The 17,916-nt window shown below is 42.6% G+C and overlaps 1 protein-coding gene across 1 annotated transcript in view; it reads left to right on the forward strand.

Annotated features, from left to right (window-relative positions):
* The first annotated feature begins 5,013 nt into the window (after positions 1-5,013).
* Positions 5,014-17,916, forward strand: part of HDAC5 (histone deacetylase 5) — a 136,027-nt gene continuing 123,124 nt past the window's right edge. Inside the window, exon 1 of the mRNA XM_089674529.1 lies at positions 5,014-5,368. The gene's annotated coding sequence lies outside the window, so the exon portion shown is untranslated. The remainder of the gene's footprint in view (positions 5,369-17,916) is intronic.

Below are 17,916 nucleotides of genomic sequence, written 5' to 3' on the forward strand. Positions count from 1 at the left end.
CCCCCTACTGACCCCGGGCTCTCGGGCAGTGCCCGAGTTTCCAAATGGTCAGTCCGCCCCTGGTGTGTTGTCACATTTGTTGCAAATACTGCATTTTGGGTGCACTTGGGTTCCATGCGTTGGACAAATGTGGGCAAAATCGCCGGGTTTTGCGCGTACAAAAAAAACCACTATAGTGCGAATACTGACTGAGGGCCTGTTTATACTAGTGGTTGGGGGAAGGGGGGTAAAACCATACAGCTGAGCCAGGTTTTTACCTTTCCATAACTGCCTACCCCTGTAGTTGGGAAGGCGGTGGCCAGGGGTGTTCACGTGCAGGGGAGGACTGACAACTCATGGGGCCCCCTGGGCAATAGGGGATCATGGGGCCCCTGTGTCCTCACCCACACTCAAACCACACCCAAAAAAGCCTATGAAAGGTACCAGGCGCATCTCATGGGGCCCCCTACTGACCCTGGGGCCCTTGGGCACTGCCCGAGTTTCTGAATGGTCAGTCCGCCCCTGTTCAGGTGATGCAGCTGTGATGCTCTTCTTCACAGCTGTGGCAGGAATTATACCCACCGGCTGAATGCGACACATTCAGGTGAATGGGGCTGCATTGCAACTAGTGGCGGACTGACAACTCATGGGGCCCCCGGGCAATTGGGGATCATGGGGCCCCTGTGTCCTGGCCCAAACTCAAAAAAGCCTATGAAAAAGGTACCAGGGGCATCTCATGGGGCCCCTACTGACCCCGGGCCCTCCAAATGGTTGCAACCGTGCGCAATGTACTTGGTTGAAGTGCAGCAGTCTGGCATTTTGGGGGTTAAAACAGGAGGGGAGGAGTCTATAGAACACCTTCTCATTGGCTGTCAGATTCTCTGGGAATGTGGATTTCTCTTTACAGAGCAACACAAGTGTAATGAGCCCAAAGCAGGGGCGGAGTGACAACTTATGGGGCCCCCGGGCAATTGGGGATCATGGGGCCCCTGTGTCCTCACCCACACTCAAAGCACACCCAAAAAAGCCTATAACAGGTACCAGGGGCATTTCATGGGGCCCCCTACTGAGTGCCCGAGTGCTCGAATGGTCAGTCTGCCCCTGTCCCAAGTGTTCATTCTGGCACCATAAAAAACAGGCGGTTGATCCACGTTTTTACCCCCCCCCCACCTCCAAATGTAAATGGCAGCTGAAGGATTGAGTTGTGGCTTCTGCATGTCAGGTATGACAGGCGGCACCACCTCTCCGACTCGCCCATTGAAGCCAACAGGACGGTGCCTGCTTGCCAAAGGCGCTAGTTCAATGTAAAATCCACAATGGGCTAAAAGAAATCCTTCCAGGGATCCAGAAACAGGCGTGTGTGAGGCCGAGGAATCGCCTGTCAGCCGGCCGAGATGAAATATAAAGGACAGCGAAGGCAGGCTGTGCACCGACACCCGACATTTACAAACCGCCTGTCCCTAGCTGGACAAGGTTCCCAGTGATTGGCGGGTGATGGCTGCTGTGCTGCATTGTGTGTCATGGCTACTTTGTTGCCTGGATGCCGGGGTAAAGGGTGTTTTCCTGCTTCACTTTTCCTCCTACCCTGTTTTTGGTAATCATTGGTGATCAAGGAGGAGAGCCATTTACCCCCCACCCACCGGGTGCCACTGTACCGCCTTATACACAGGGCTCTCCAGACTATGGCCCACGGGCCACATCCGGCCCTCTACTGTTGTGTCCTCAGTGTGCACTGACCTGGATTCAGGTCAGCTGAGGCTCTCTATGGTTTCCGCTTCTACCACCCTACCCGCACCCAGACTCTGTAAAGGAGGGACTCTGATTGGGACGCTGATGTAAAGGGGACTCTGATGGGGACCCTGGCATAAGGGGGGCTCTGATAGGGATTCTGATGTAAAAAGAACTCTGATGGGGACCCTGATGTAAGAAGGAATCTGATGAGGACCCTGACATAAGGGGGAACTGTAATGGGGGCCCTGATGTAAGGGGGACTCTAATAGGGACCCTGATGTAAGGGGGACTCTAATGGGGACCCTGATGTAAGGGAGAACTCTTATGGTGACCTGGATGTAAGGGGGAACTCTAATGGGGACCCTGACATAAGGGGGAACTCTAATGGGGACCCTGATGTAAGGGGGAACTCTAATGGGGACCCTGATATAAGGGGGGACTCTAATGGGGACCTAGATGTAAGAGGAACTCTAATGGGGACCCTGATGTAAGGGGGGACTCTAATGGGGACCTAGATGTAAGAGGAACTCTAATGGGGACCCTGATGTAAGGGGGAACTCTTATGGTGACCTGGATGTAAGGGGAGGACTCTAATGGGGACCCTGATATAAGGGGGAACTTTAATGGGGACCCTGATGTAAGGAGGACCTCTAATGGGGACCCTGATGTAAGGAGGACCTCTAATGGGGACCCTGATGTAAGGAGGACCTCTAATGGGGACCCTGATGTAAGGAGAGGATCTGATGGGGACCCTGATGTAAGGAGAGGCTCTGATGGGGACCCTGATGTAAGTGGAGGCTCTGATGGGGACCCTGAAGTAGGGGGGGGGGACTCTAACTCAGTACCAGGGGCGGACTGACTATTTGGAAACTCGGGCACTGCCCGAGGGCCCGGGGTCAGTAGGGGCCCCATGAGATGCCCCTGGTACCTTTTTCATAGGCTTTTTTGAGTTTGGGCAAGGACACAGAGGCCCCATGATCCCCTATTGCCTGGGGGCCCCATGAGTTGTCAGTCCGCCCCTGCTCAGTACACAGAGAAGTTGAAGCCAAGCTGCCACTCAATCAGAGCCCATTGGTTGGACACCTCGACCCTTCCTGTGGCAGTCATATGACAGTGACTAGGGGGAGGGGTTAGAGATGGAGAGGTGGGCTTAGCTGATGACTTCTGACAAAAAGTCAGAAGCTGATGCTTTGTGATAGGTCCAGTGCTGTCACATGGCGGTGGGTGGACAGTCCTCAGCCTTGTGATAAGTGTACCCAGAACTTCCTCCTTCCAATACGTTACCATGTATCCGACTATCGAATGTTGTACCCATGAAGAGGAATTGATTTCAGCAATCCTCCGGAAATCCTTCATCTAAGGTCTCTTAAGATGACCATACACTATACAATCTGATTGTACAAACTTCTTCAGATCTACCATCAACTATATAGTGAACGGGTTTGCCTGACGAACACAAACTAAATGGGTTGTTTAGGTGTGTCCTACTCTACAGTGATTGTACAATCTGATTGTATGTATGTGGCCCACATAAAAGAAATTGTACAATCTGATTGTATAGTTTATAGCCATCCTTGTACTCTATGATTGTACAATCTTCAGTGGATGGCAAGAGCCTGCCTGATTGGATAAAAGTTGTTTGGATAAATTAGGGAGATCTTTGTATTACATGTTCTGATAAATATAGAGTAGAGATTGTACAATTCGGTTGTATAGTGCATGGCCAGCTTCAAACTATCCTTAGGTTGTAGTCGTAATGTGATTGGATCATCATCTGCCAATCACTCTGTAGTGTGGGGGCTGACCTCAACAATCCATTCAATTCATCCCGTCATTGCATGATAAAATTACAAGATTACAGGACGATTGGACAATCACATCGTGTGCAAGTGGCCCCCATAAAGAAGACTGTACAATCAGGTTGTGTGTGAATGTGGCCACCGTGAAGGAGGCTGTACAATCAGATTGTGTGTGTGGCCATAATGAAGGAGATAGTACAATTAGATTGTATGTATGTGGCCACTATAAAGAAGACTGCATAATCAGATTGTATGTGTGTGGCCGTCATAAAGGAGATTGCACAATCAAGTTGTATAGTGTGTGGCCATGATAAAGGATATCGTACAATCAGATTGTATGCATGTGGCCATCATATAGGAGATTGCAGAATCAGATTGTATAGTGTATGGTCATCATAAAGGAGATTGTAAAATCAGATTATTTATTGCATGGCCACCATAAAAGAAATTGTACAGTCAGATTGTATGTGTGTGGTCACTATAGAGGAGATTGTACATCAGATTGTATGTGTGTGGCCACTATATAGGAGATTGTACAATCAGATTGTATGTGTGTGGCCACTATATAGGAGATTGTACATCAGATTGTATGTGTGTGGTCACTATATAGGAGATTGCATAATCAGATTGTATGTATGTGGCCACTATATAGGAGATTGTACAATCAGATTGTATGTGTGTGGCCACTATATAGGAGATTGTACAATCAGATTGTATGTGTGTGGTCACTATATAGGAGATTGTACATCAGTGCTGTCTGTGTGCGTCCCGTGTGCATCCCGTATGTGTCCCGTGTGCATCCCGTATGCGTCCCATGTGCTTCCCGTGTGCGTCACGTATGCGTCCTATGTGCTTCCTATGTGCATGCTATGTGCATCCCGTGTGCGTCCCATATGCGTCCCGTGTGCAAGCTGTGTGTGCCTCGTGTGTGTCCAGTGTGTGTCCCGTGTGCAGTCTGTGTGCATCCCGTGTGCTGTGTGCGTCCCATGTGCTTCCCGTGTGCATCTGGTGTGCGTCCTATGTGCCTCCCGTGTGCGTCACATATGCGTCCTATGTGATTCCTATGTGCGTCCTATGTGCATCCCGTGTGCGTCCCATGTGTGTCCTATGTGCATCCCGTGTGCATCCCATGTGCGTCCCGTGTGTGTCCTATGTGCGTCCCGTGTGCGTCCTATGTGCGTCCTATGTGCGTCCTGTGTGTGTCCTATGTGCGTCCTATGTGTGTCCTATGTGCGTCCCGTGTGCGTCCTATGTGCGTCCTATGTGCGTCCTGTGTGTGTCCTATGTGCGTCCTGTGTGCGTCCCGTGTGCGTCCTGAGCCAGCAGCAGCTGGGAGGTAGGGCCCCTTTAAAGGGATGCAAGCTTTCTATCCCAGTGTCCCGCCCCTCATTTACAAGTCAGGCCCTTCCAGTGACAGGCTATTTTTAGGCTGGGGAGTCACGTGACCTGGGGGGGGGGGGGGGGGTTGGTGACGTCACTGAATGTTGTTGTTGGTGGAGAGACTACAAGATCGAAAAGGGAGAGACTGCAAGGAAGGCAGAGAGACGGCAAGGCAGGGGAGTGATGGGCAGGGATGAAGCTGGGCTCCCCAGGAGCTAGACCAGCCAGGGGCCCCTCTATGACAGCCTGATGTCTCCGGCTATGGACTCTGACCGAACACAGACAGAAGACACCGCTTTCCTCTGACTACAAGAAGAGACATCCCTCTGCTGACCGGGAGAAAGACAGCCAAGAGACATCCCCGTCACTGGTCTGTCCGACGGATGAGACCAACCAAGACCAACCCGGAGAGACCACCCACCCCAAATCCCGAAGCGTCTCCTCACCTGAAGGGCTCCCAGACATCAGCCAGGGCTCAGGTAGCACCTGTTCTGCAGTGGATGGGGGAACTCATTCTTGTCTTGTTTGTTGAATGTTTTTGCTTTCTGTTATGTTTTATGTCTTCCCGTGTTATCGTTAGCAGACGTTACTCCTGAAATATTTTGGCTTTCTGCAACGAAGGGTTGGCCAGTTCCTTAGGACATTTTATTTCGACTTGAAGACCTTTTTTTTTTTCTCTTTTCTGCTTTGTATTTTTAGTGAAGAGCCTTTCCTAAAAAAAAAAAGCGTACAGTGGGTCATATGAGCAGAATGATGAACAGGTATGCTTTTCATACTAATGAGCCGAATTCAATGAAAATGGAGAACCCGCATACATGTTATCAAGATGACCCAGTGGGGAAACTTGACCAGATACAACCAGAAATTGTTCTGCTGCATCTGATCGGTTTCCCTTTGAATTTGAGTTTGAAGATATAGTTGAATAAGGAATAACAATGACCATACATATTCAGATTTCCTCACAATTACATGTAAGTGCATGGGGTCTTAGTAGGCATGGCTACCAACCAGAACATGGGGTCTTAGTAGGCATGGCTACCAACCAGAACATGGGGTCTTAGTAGGCATGGCTACCAACCAGAAAATGGGGTCTTAGTAGGCATGGCTACCAACCAGAACATGGGGTCTTAGTAGGCATGGCTACCAACCAGCACATGGGGTCTTAGTAGGCATGGCTACCAACCAGCACATAGGGTTTTAGTAGGCATGGCTACCAACCAGCACATTGGGTCTTAGTAGGCATGGCTACCAACCAGAACAAGGGGTCTTAGTAGGCATGGCTACCAACCAGAAAATGGGGTCTTAGTAGGCATGCCTACCAACCAGCACATGGGGTTTTAGTAGGCATGGCTACCATCCAGCACATGGGGTCTTAGTAGGCATGGCTACCATCCAGCACAAGGGGTCTTAGTAGGCATGGCTACCATCCAGCACAAGGGGTCTTAGTAGGCATGGCTACCATCCAGCACATGGGGTCTTAGTAGGCATGGCTACCAACCAACCAGAACATGGGGTCTTAGTAGGCATGGCTACCAACCAGAACATGGGGTCTTAGTAGGCATGGCTACCAACCAGAAAATGGGGTCTTAGTAGGCATGGCTACCAACCAACAAGATGACCCGGTGTTAAAGCTTGACCAGATACAACCTGAAATTGTTCTGTTGCATCTGATGGTTTTTCTTTTGAATTTCGGAATGAATACTTACTTGAATAAGGATGAATAATGACTATACGTGTTCAGATTTCATTACAATTACATGTAAGTGCATGGGGTCTTAGTAGGCATGGCTACCAACCAGAACATGGGGTCTTAGTAGGCATGGCTACCAACCAGAACATGGGGTCTTAGTAGGCATGGCTACCAACCAGAACATGGGGTCTTAGTAGGCATGGCTACCAACCAGAACATGGGGTCTTAGTAGGCATGGCTACCAACCAGAACATGGGGTCTTAGTAGGCATAGCTACCTACTAGCATAATGACCCAGTGTTGAAACTTGGCCAGATGCGACCAGAAATTGTTCTGTTGCATCTGATTGCTTTTCTTTTGAATGTAGGATTGATTATGAGATTGAACAAGGATGAATAATGACCATACGTGTTCAGATTTCTGTTTAGTGTAACATTTTTCTGTTGCAATCAATCATTTTATCTTTTGATTTTGGCATTGAAGATATGATTGAGTAAATGTCAGAAGTGACTGTATGTGTTAATATTCCTGTACAATTACATGTACATACATGGGATCTTAGTAGGCAAAATCACCCACTGTTGAAGGTTGACCAGATACAACAAAAAATGTTCTGTTGCATCTGATCATTTATCTTTTGAATATGGGATTGAAGATATACTGTAGATGAATAAGAATGAATATTGACTGTGCTCATATTTCCATACAATTACACGTAAGTGCATGAGGTCTTAGTAGGCATGGCTGCCAACCAGCAAGATGTAGGCATGGCTACCAACCAGCAAGATGACCCACTGTTGAAGGCTGACCAGATACAACAAAAAATGTTCTGTTGCATCTGATCATTTTTCTTTTGAATATGATATTGAAGATATACTATAGATGAATAAGAATGAATATTGAATGTGCTCATATTTCCATACAATTACACATAAGTGCAGTCAATATTCAGTAGGCATGGCTGCCAACTAGAAAGATGTAGGCATGGCTGCCAACCAGCAAGATGACCAAGCAAGAAGTTGGCATGGCTACCAACTAGCAAAATGACTCGGCGTTGAAACTTGACTAGATACAACAAACATATTTTTGTTGCATCTCATTGTTTTTTCTTTGAATTTGAGATTGAAGATAAAAAATGAAAAATTTCAGATTTCCTTACAATACATATAATAAGTAGGTGGGGTCCCAGTGGGCGTAGCTACCAGCCTGTAAGATGACCCAGAGTTGAAACTTGACCAGATACAACAAATATTTCTGTACAGTTACATGTAAGTACATGGAATCTTAGTAGGCATGATCACCAACCAGCAAGATGACCCACTGTTGAAGGCTGACCAGATACAACAAAAAATGTTCTGTTGCATCTGATCATTTTTCTTTTGAATATGGGATTTAAGATATACTATAGATGAATAAGAATGAATATTGACTGTGCTCATATTTCCATACAATTACACATAAGTGCAGTCAATATTCAGTAGGCATGGCTGCCAACTAGCAAGATGTAGGCATGGCTGCCAACCAGCAAGATGACCAAGCAAGAAGTTGGCATGGCTACCAACCAGCAAAATGACTCGGCGTTGAAACTTGACTAGATACAACAAAAATATTTTTGTTGCATCTCATTGTTTTTTCTTTGAATTTGAGATTGAAGATAAAAAAATGAATAATTTCAGACTTTCTTGCAATACAAGTATATATAATAAGATGACCCAGAGTTGAAACTTGACCAGATACAAATATTTCCGTACAATTACATGTAAGTACATGGGATCTTAGTAGGCATTATCACCAACCAGCAAGATGACCCAATGTTGAAGGTTGACCAGATACAACAAAAAATGTTCTGTTGCATCTGATCATTTTTCTTTTGAATATGGGATTGAAGAAATATTATAGATGAATAAGAATGAATATTGACTCTGCTCATATTTCCATACAACTACACGTAAGTGCATGAGGTCTTAGTAGGCATTGCTGCCAACCAGCAAGATGACCCAGCAAGAAGCTGGAATGGCTACCAACCAGCAAAATGACTCGGTGTTGAAACTTGACTAGATACAACAAAAATATTTTTGTTGCATCTCATTGTTTTTTCTTTGAATTTGAGATTGAAGATAAAAAAAATGAATAATTTCAGATTTCCTTGCAATACATATAAGTAAGTGGGGTCCCAGTGGGCATAGCTACCAGCCTGTAAGATGACCCAGAGTTGAAACTTGACCAGATACAACAAATATTTCCGTACAATTACATGTAAGTACATGGGATCTTAGTAGGCATGATCACCAACCAGCAAGATGACCCACTGTTGAAGGTTGACCAGATACAACAAAAAATGTTCTGTTGCATCTGATCATTTTTCTTTTGAATTTGGGTTTGAAGATATCATTGAACTAGGATGAATAATGATCGTACGTTTTTAGATTTCCTTACAATTACATGTAAGTGTATGGGGTCTTAATAAGCATGCCTACCTACCAGCAAGATGAACCAGTGTTGAAACTTGACAAGATGCAGCAAAAATGTTTCTTTTGCATCTGATCAGTTTTCTTTTTGAATTTGAGATTAAAAGATAAAATTGAAAAGATATGAACAGTGAATGAATGTGTTCAGATTTCCATTGAGAATATATAAGTACAGGAGATCGTAGTAGGCATGGCTACCAATCAGCAAGAAGTAGTTGTATCAACTGGTTGTTTATCAGACATGCAAGACTAGAGATTATTTTGTGTGCGTTGGTTTAGTTCCTCAACCGCTGGAGGCCCATGGTTTGGGGACTCCAGATTTAGATCATTGAATGGAAGTTTAAAATATATCTTATCTCAAGAACAGTGACTTTATTGGCAGACTGCTTTAGTAGAGTAACTGGACGTAATTTATGGACACAGATTTTCTTACAATAACACGTAGCTACAGTAGATGGGATCTTAGTGGGCATGGCCCAGAAAGATGACCTAGTGTTGAAACTTGACCAGATGCTACAAAACATTTTTCTGTTGCAGTCAATCATTTTATCCTTTGATTTTGGCATTGAAGATATGATTGAGTAAATGTCAGAAGGGACTGTATGTGTTAATATTTCCATACAATTACATGTACATACATGGGATCTTAGTAGGCGTGATCACCAACCAGCAAGATGACCCACTGTTGAAGGTTGACCAGATACAACAAAAAATGTTCTGTTGCATCTGATAATTTTTCTTTTGAATATGGGATTGAAGTTATGCTATAGATGAATAAGAATGAATATTGACTGTGCTCATATTTCTATACAACTACACGTAAGTGCATGAGGTCTTAGTAGGCATGGCTGCCAACCAGCAAGATGACCCAGCAAGAAGTTGGCATGGCTACCAACCAGCAAAATGACTCGGCGTTGAAACTTGACTAGATACAACAAAACTATTTTTGTTGCATCTCATTGTTTTTTCTTTGAATTTGAGATTGAAGATAAAAAAATGAAAAATTTCAGATTTCCTTGTGTTGAGATTTGACCAGATACAACAAAAAAGGCTTCTTTTGCATCTGATCAGTTTTCTTTTGAATTTGAGATTAAAAGATAAAATTGAAAAGATATGAATAGTGACTGAACGTGTTCAGATTTCCGTAGAAAATATAAAAGTACACAAGATATTAGTAGGCATGGCTAACAATCAGCAAGAAGTAGCTGTATCAACCGGTTCTTTATCAGACATGCAAGACTAGAGATTATTTTGTGTGCGTTGGTTTAGTTCCTCAACAGCTGGAGGCCCATGGTTTGGGGACCCCTGATTTAGATCATTGAATGGAAGTTTAAAATATATCTTATCACAAGAACAGTGACTTTATTGGCAGACTGCTTTAGTAGAGTAGTTGGATGTACTTGATGGACCTGGGATTGGGTGATACTGAAGTTAGTCCTGGATCATGGTTCATGGTGAATTTTGGTTTATTAGACGATGGGCCTAAATAAATATCTCCTGATTTTGAGGAGAATATGATTTATGTATAGTGTAGATCAGGGTTTCTCAACCAGGGTTCCATGGGACCCTAGGGTTTCTACAGAGGTTGCTAGGGGTTCCTTGAGCAATGAGCAATTTCTGCCTCTTAGATAAGTTCCCACTGATCTTTTTAGCCATCTGTAAGGGGGCAGGGGGATTCTTCCCAATGAACACAACATTCTTCCCATTGACCATCACATTAATGTATCATGAGTTGTACATATAGTAATTTTTGTTAAAGGTTCAATGAGACTGGAAAGTTATTTCAAGAGCTCCTCTGTTTTGAAGAAAAGGTTGAGAAAGCCTAGTTTAGATACTGAACAGCAACATGCCACTCATAAGTAAAGGAGATGTAAATGAGTTTGTTGCCATGAATAATAAATAAAGTGGAACTATAGCTTAAGTGAGCATATGGAAGAAGCGTTTTGTTAACTGAGCCAATTATTCCTGTAACTAGACCTAGTGATATGACCATGATTAGTAGCCTCCATTCTATGATATTCCTTTTCTTCACAAAATGAATTCCTCATTGGGTGGTGGTTCAATTTTATCCCCAAAGCATGTCATCGTTAACAATGAATTTTTTATATTTGTCGCCTTTTGGTCTGTTATAGATATACCATTAAAAGCATTTTGCTATAGCCGTTCAATAAGTGCCAGAAATCTTGTGAGCTGATAATGTTCTTGGCCTGTTCTGCACTCTTATCAGTTATAGAAGTGGAGATGGGTAGGTGTTCTGTAGTCCTAAAGTACTTCCTGTCCTAGGGTTAGAAGTGTATTACTGGCAGGATCACTAGGTGAAAATGAAGGAAAAGCTTGAAAAGAAAACTAAAGCAGCTACCAAATCTGAGGACTGACAAGCTGCAATATATTGCAATCTATAATATAGGTTATATAGATAGCCAGGCAAATGGCATTCTTAGGAGGTCAGCAAGGAAGGCTGCCTTAGTATTTACATGCTACAAGCATGCTTTAATACTGCAAGTGTTCTTAGGGCCACTAAAATAGCTGAAGGTATCATTTATCAATATAGCATTCTGGATACTAACTAATCTGCTGTTTATGGTAGACTCTTGACATTCACACTTTTTTTAGTTGAGCCATTAATCATGACAATGAAGTCAGTAGGAGCTAGTGTCATCCCATGGGTACAAATCATAAATTGCCTCATGCCTCACTTGGTCTCAAAGCATAGATAAGAAAATGAGGTAAGCCTGAAAAATAATGGTTTAGACTGGTGGTCTCCTTTGTTGGAGTTGGATGAGGTACCTTGTGATTATTATTTTGGTTTCTTGCCATTGATCTGCTCCTTATCATACACCAAGCTTGTTTTGGTATTGTGGGACCTCCTCTTTTTTCCTTGATGATAAAGGTTTCTTAGGTTTTCATCATTTGGTGGGGTAATCTGGCACCCAAAAATGCTTTGTGTAGGACTTTAATCTAAAGCAACATGGACAATGTGGTGAGGACTTCCATACGCCTTGTTTGGTAGGACTTTAATCTAAAGCAGCCATTCTCAACCAGGATTCCGTGGAACCCTAGGGATCCTCCAGAGGTTGCTGAGGGTTTCTTGAGCTGTGGATGATCGACCTCACATCTGATGGTGTCTGCATTCTTCTAGTTCCAGTGACACCATCTTTGATCTCCTTTTTTTTTTTTTTTCCTTAATTTGTTTTAGAAGGGGTTCCCTGAGGCCTGAAAATTATTTCAAGGGTTCCTCTGGGATAAAGAGGCTGAGAAATGATGATCTAAAGCATCATGAACAACATGGTGAGAACTTCCATAAGCCTAGTTTGGTAGGACTTTAATCAAAAGCATCACGGACAACATGGTGAGAACTTCCATACGCCTTGGTTGGTAAGACTTTAATCTAAAGCAAAATGGACAACATGGTGAGAACTTCCTTTATGCATTGTTTGGTAGGGATACCCTTTACATTTTCCTAAAGTTAACATTCAAGTTTTTGGTGGGCACCATCACATTGGCAGTTTTTGATGGTTCCAAGGGATATATTCTACACAGTGGGCTTCTTCTCTTTTACTGAGAGTCCAGAGGATGGAGGGAGCTCCCTTTTCATGACCGCAGAACATAGGCAGAACTGGAAAAACATCGGTGGAGATCTCGATGTTGGAGAGAAAGACGTATGCTATAAGAAGCTACCAAGTGATTTGACTCACTCAAGCATGCCTAAAGTTAACCTTTAAAAGGCTTGATATAAAGGGCAGAAATTAATAGAGCTCTGTAATCAATAACACTGTTCAACAGGTAAAAAGTTTTGGGCATAAAATTAGCTAATCTTACATAATTTTGGGGTGCTGAAAACGAAAATGACCCTAAAAAATGTTGATTGGCTCTAGTTTCCATGATATATTCACCCATCTAATGACGTAAGCCATTCAAAATTATGATGCAACTTCAGCTGCATATTGCGCAATTGATACTGGTGACCAATAGAAAATTGCATGTATACTGAGATGATGCAATATTAGCCTTTAATTGCATCACTTCACTGCATAAAAGCTGCAGTATCTGTAACTGATTGTAGTTCGACAGCGTCTTTACATTTCGTTTTATGCTTATATAGGCTACTCAGTAATGCCTCGAACTTGTGTGAATAAAGCAGATAATTTCTGCTATATCTGCGGTGAAATAACTTTTATCTCACAAAAAAGGAGGATAACAGGAATGATTAAGAAAGCCTACAACTTGTATTTTGGCTGCAAGATAGGAGACCAGGACAAGAGCTGGGCACCACATATATGCTGCAATTCTTGTGGGACGGCACTGGAGCAATGGTTGAATGGAAAAAAGGCATCTATGCCTTTCGCTGTGCCAATGATTTGGAGAGAGCCAACAGATCATGTTAGTAATTGTTACTTTTGTATGGTGCCTCCAATTGTAAAAGGGCTAAATAAGAAGAAAACGTTATCTGTGCACTAATTATTCCATCGGCAATACGTCCAGTTCCTCATGGAGAGGGGCTACCAATTCCTAAAGCACCAGAATCCTTCGTGGTTGAGTCAAGTGAGGAAGAACCTGAAGCGTGTAGTCACGTGCAGTTGTAAGAGATAGCCCTTTCCTCGAATACAAGAGAAAAGCCAAGAGAAGCAAAACCGACACAAACTGAAGACAAAACTAGTGAGAATCCTAAGTATTAAAATGATTCAACTTAGCTTATGGCTATAATTTTTCTTGGTAATCCTATGCAATATATTATGCCATTTAGGCTTTGTTATGTAGTCAATATCACTTGCTTTATATTTGTGGAAAGACATCTATCTATATAATTATTGTGCATTATGTAGTCATTACGCCTATAGTAGAAAACTTTCCGTTTACAGAAAAACTAGAGCCAATTGACAAATTTCATTGTTATATTTGAACTCAGAATGTGAAATTCATTAAGAAATGGATCCTTTTGTTTCCAAAACTGGCAAAAAATAAAAATTTGTTGAACAGTGTAATACATCATTTAGTGTAATATCTTGCAAGCAGGCCATATGAGTATCTGAATATGACCAGGTACCAGTCTGTATAGCTGAGCTCAGAATGGCAGTGAGGTAAGCTTATTAATGTGCTGCTTCTCCTTTCACTCTCCAGTCATGGAGGGTAGGAGAACTGTAAGTGAATGTGAAACTGCAGCAAAGGAAGTTCATGTCCCCTCCCCTTCCAAAAAAGAGCTGTGATGTAGGCAGATATGTGTAAACCTCAGGACTAGATGGCTAGAAATACAAATCCTTTGGCAGGTAACACATCTCTCACCTTCATCTGTGTAATTAGATGTGTTCAGATATCAAGGGAGCCTCTACTATGGAAACTGTCATTGCCATTGTCCTTCTTACAATGCTAGCTGCCTCTTGTTAAAATACATTTGACTGTGGTCAATGACCTGGAACAGGCATGTAGGCTAGAAGGTAAGAGAGCCATAATTCGTAATCTGATTATTGAAGCCATTGGATCAGCATGAGAACAAGGCAGCTAGCATCTTCAGAGGTGGAGGCCAGAACAGCAACCTCCATCCTCTCTCGGCAAAGGCTTATGTCTTGTATATGGTGACCCCATTTTGTGCTTTGTTTAAGATTACGGGATAATCTTTAATGAAATTCTGAGAAGGTGTGCTTGGGTTGCACGGGAGTTTAATTTGGCAGCAATGTTCTCCTTTTCAGGGAATTATACTTCTGCCTGAATAGGCCTGTTAGTATTGCAGTGATAATCATATGCAAATTTCTAGTTGGGGAAAATTCGAGAGTCAGTTATTGTTAGAAAAATAATTTCGCTGCTCAAGGTGCAGCTGTGACCTGCACAGATCCGGCAGACATTTTGTATTTGCTCCGATTCACTAACAATGTGTATGTCAAAGCATTGGGAGCAGCCAATCATAAATTGCCTTCAATTACCCTGATGGCATGGAATAGAAAAGCTGATTTATGATTGGTTGCTATAGATTACAGCATATTTTTATTGTTCATGCGATGTACAACAAGCCCACTTGTTTAGATACTGCTTAGGGTTCTACAAGTTCTGATAACATGAATTCAAATGTTTTTTTTCTTTTATTAAAAAATATCAGCGATTGCTTCTCATGTATCTCATGTTTAACAGTGTTCATCAGGATCAGGATAACCCATAAGGCAACCTAGGATGGATGATGTCATAAGGGTTATCAGAGATATATAGACATTGTGCCATGGTATAACATCATTAAACCAATAGAAAGTTTATGGATGATGTCACCAGAGTTACAGGAGATGGATGGGTGACGTCATTGGGGCAATAAAAGGGTTATGGATGATGTCACCAGAGTTATTAGAGATGGATGGGTGATGTCATTGGAGCAATAAAAGGTTTATGGATGATGTCATAAGTGTTATCAGCGATATATAGACATTTTGCCATGGTATAACATCATTAAACCAATAGGTTTATATATGATGTCACCTATATATGATGTCACCAGAGTTATAGGAGATGGTTGGGTGATGTCATTGGGGCAATAAAAGGTTCATGGATGATGTCATAAGGGTTATCAGAGATATATAGACATTGTGCCATGGTATAACATCATTAAACCAATAGGTTTATGGATTATGTCCCCAGAGTTATAGGAGATGGATGGGTGATGTCATTGGAGCAATAAAAGGTTTATGGATGATGTCACAAGGGTTATCAGCGATATATAGACATTTTGCCATGGTATAACATCATTAAACCAGTAGAAGTTGTACAGATGATGTCACCAGAGTTATAGGAGATGGATGGGTGATGTCATTGGGGCAATAAAAGGTTTATGGATGATGTCACTAGAGTTACAGAAGTTGTATGGGTGATGTCATTAGGGCAATAGAAGAATTAGGAATGATGTCACCAGAGTTACAGGAGATTTATGGATGATGTCATAAGGGTTACCAGAGATGTATGAACATTGAGCCATGGGATGATGTCATTAGAGCAATGGAAGGTTTAGAGATGATGTCACCAGCGTTACAGCAGATGTATGGGTGATGTCATTAGGGCAATAGAAGATTCATAGATGATGATGTCAGTAGAGTTACAAGAGATGGATGGGTGATGGCATTAACACTATAGAAGACTTTTAGATGACGTCACCAGAGTTACAGAAAATAGATGGGTGATATAATTAGGACAACTGAAGATTTATGGATGATGTCACTAGAGTTACAGGAGATGGATAGGTGATGTCATAAGGGCAATAAAAGATATATGGATGATGTCACTAGAGTTATAGGAGATAGATGGGTGATGTCATTAGGGCAATAGAAGAATTAGGAATGATGTCACCAGAATTTACAGAAGATGTATGGATGATGTCATAACGGTTACAGGAGATGTATGGGCATTGAAACATGGGATGATGTCATTAGAGCAATGGAAGGTTTATAGATGATGTCACTGGCATTACAGGACATGGATGGGTGAGGTAATTAGAACAACTGAAGATTTATGGATAATTTCACTAGAGTTACAGGAGATGGATAGGTGATGTCATAGGGGCAATAAAAGATATATGGATGATGTCACAAGAGTTACAGAAGTTGTATGGGTGATGTCATTAGGGCAATAGAAAATTTAGGAATGATGTCACTAGAGTTACAAGAGATGTGTGGATGATGACATAAGGGTTACCAGAGATGTATAGACATTGAGCCATGGGATGATGTCATTAGAGTAATGGAAGGTTTATAGATGATGTCACCAGTGTTACAGCAGATGTATGGGTGATGTCATTAGGGCAATAGAAGATTCATAGATGATGATGTCAGTAGAGTTACAAGAGATGGATGCGTGATGGCATTAACGCTTTAGAAGACTTTTAGATGACGTCACCAGAGTTACAGGAGATGTATGTGTGATGTCATTAGGGCAATAAAAGGTTTATAGATGATGTCACTAGAGTTCCAAGAGATGTATGGGTGATGTCATTAGGGATATAGAAAATTCATAGACGATGATGTCAGTAAAGTTCCAGGAGAAGGATGGGTGAGGTCATTAACGCTATAGAAGGTTATTAGATAATATCACCAGAGGTACAGGAGATAGGTAGGTGATGTCATTTGAACAACAGAAGATTTATGGATGATGTAACTAGAGTTGCAGACAATGGATGATGTCATTAGAGCAAGAGAAGAATTATGAATGATGTCACCAGAGTTACAAGAGATGGATGGGTGATAACATTGGGGTTCTGGGAATAGAACGAAAAATGTATTTGGGATTATAGGAGCTGCATATAAAATGTCCTTAGGGGTCCAGAAAATAATAGAACACGCCCTCCGCCAACATGATGCAGAGAAAAACAATTGCTCCCTGTTTGGAAGTAGGGTCTCTCTAGGCAGAGGCCTGATCACTCAATGTTGAGTCCAAGCAAGAGTTCTTCAGTCGGCATACAGCATTAGCATGAGCAATTGGTCTGACTCAGCAGGAAGTGTATTAGACCTCTGCAGAGAGTCTACTGCCTCCACACAGAACAAACATCTCACTATGCATCATGCTGGCAGGGGACAGACTTTTCTACTCAGGCTGTGGCTGCTTTAGAAATAAAATGAACTGTCAGACGTTGAAAACCTTTCGTTTTGATGCACCTGGACTATATTTTGCTGAACTGACCATTCAATTGGGTTTTAAGGTTCTAGGAGAGGCAATGATGATGTCATTAGGAGGTTCGAGAATGAGGTTGATGGGTGCTGTCATTAAGATTACATTGAATATATAAATGATGTCATGTTTACAGTAAACGTATGAGTGATGTCATTACAATTACAGGAAATGCATAGGTGATGTCATTTGGTTAACAAGGAAGGAAGGACAACAAGGAAACAAGGAAGATGAATTGA

The sequence above is a fragment of the Staurois parvus genome, unplaced genomic scaffold (assembly GCF_062004578.1).
Source record: "Staurois parvus isolate SC_StPar_1 unplaced genomic scaffold, SC_StPar_1.0 ptg000151l, whole genome shotgun sequence".
Classification (NCBI taxonomy): Eukaryota; Metazoa; Chordata; class Amphibia; order Anura; family Ranidae; genus Staurois; species Staurois parvus.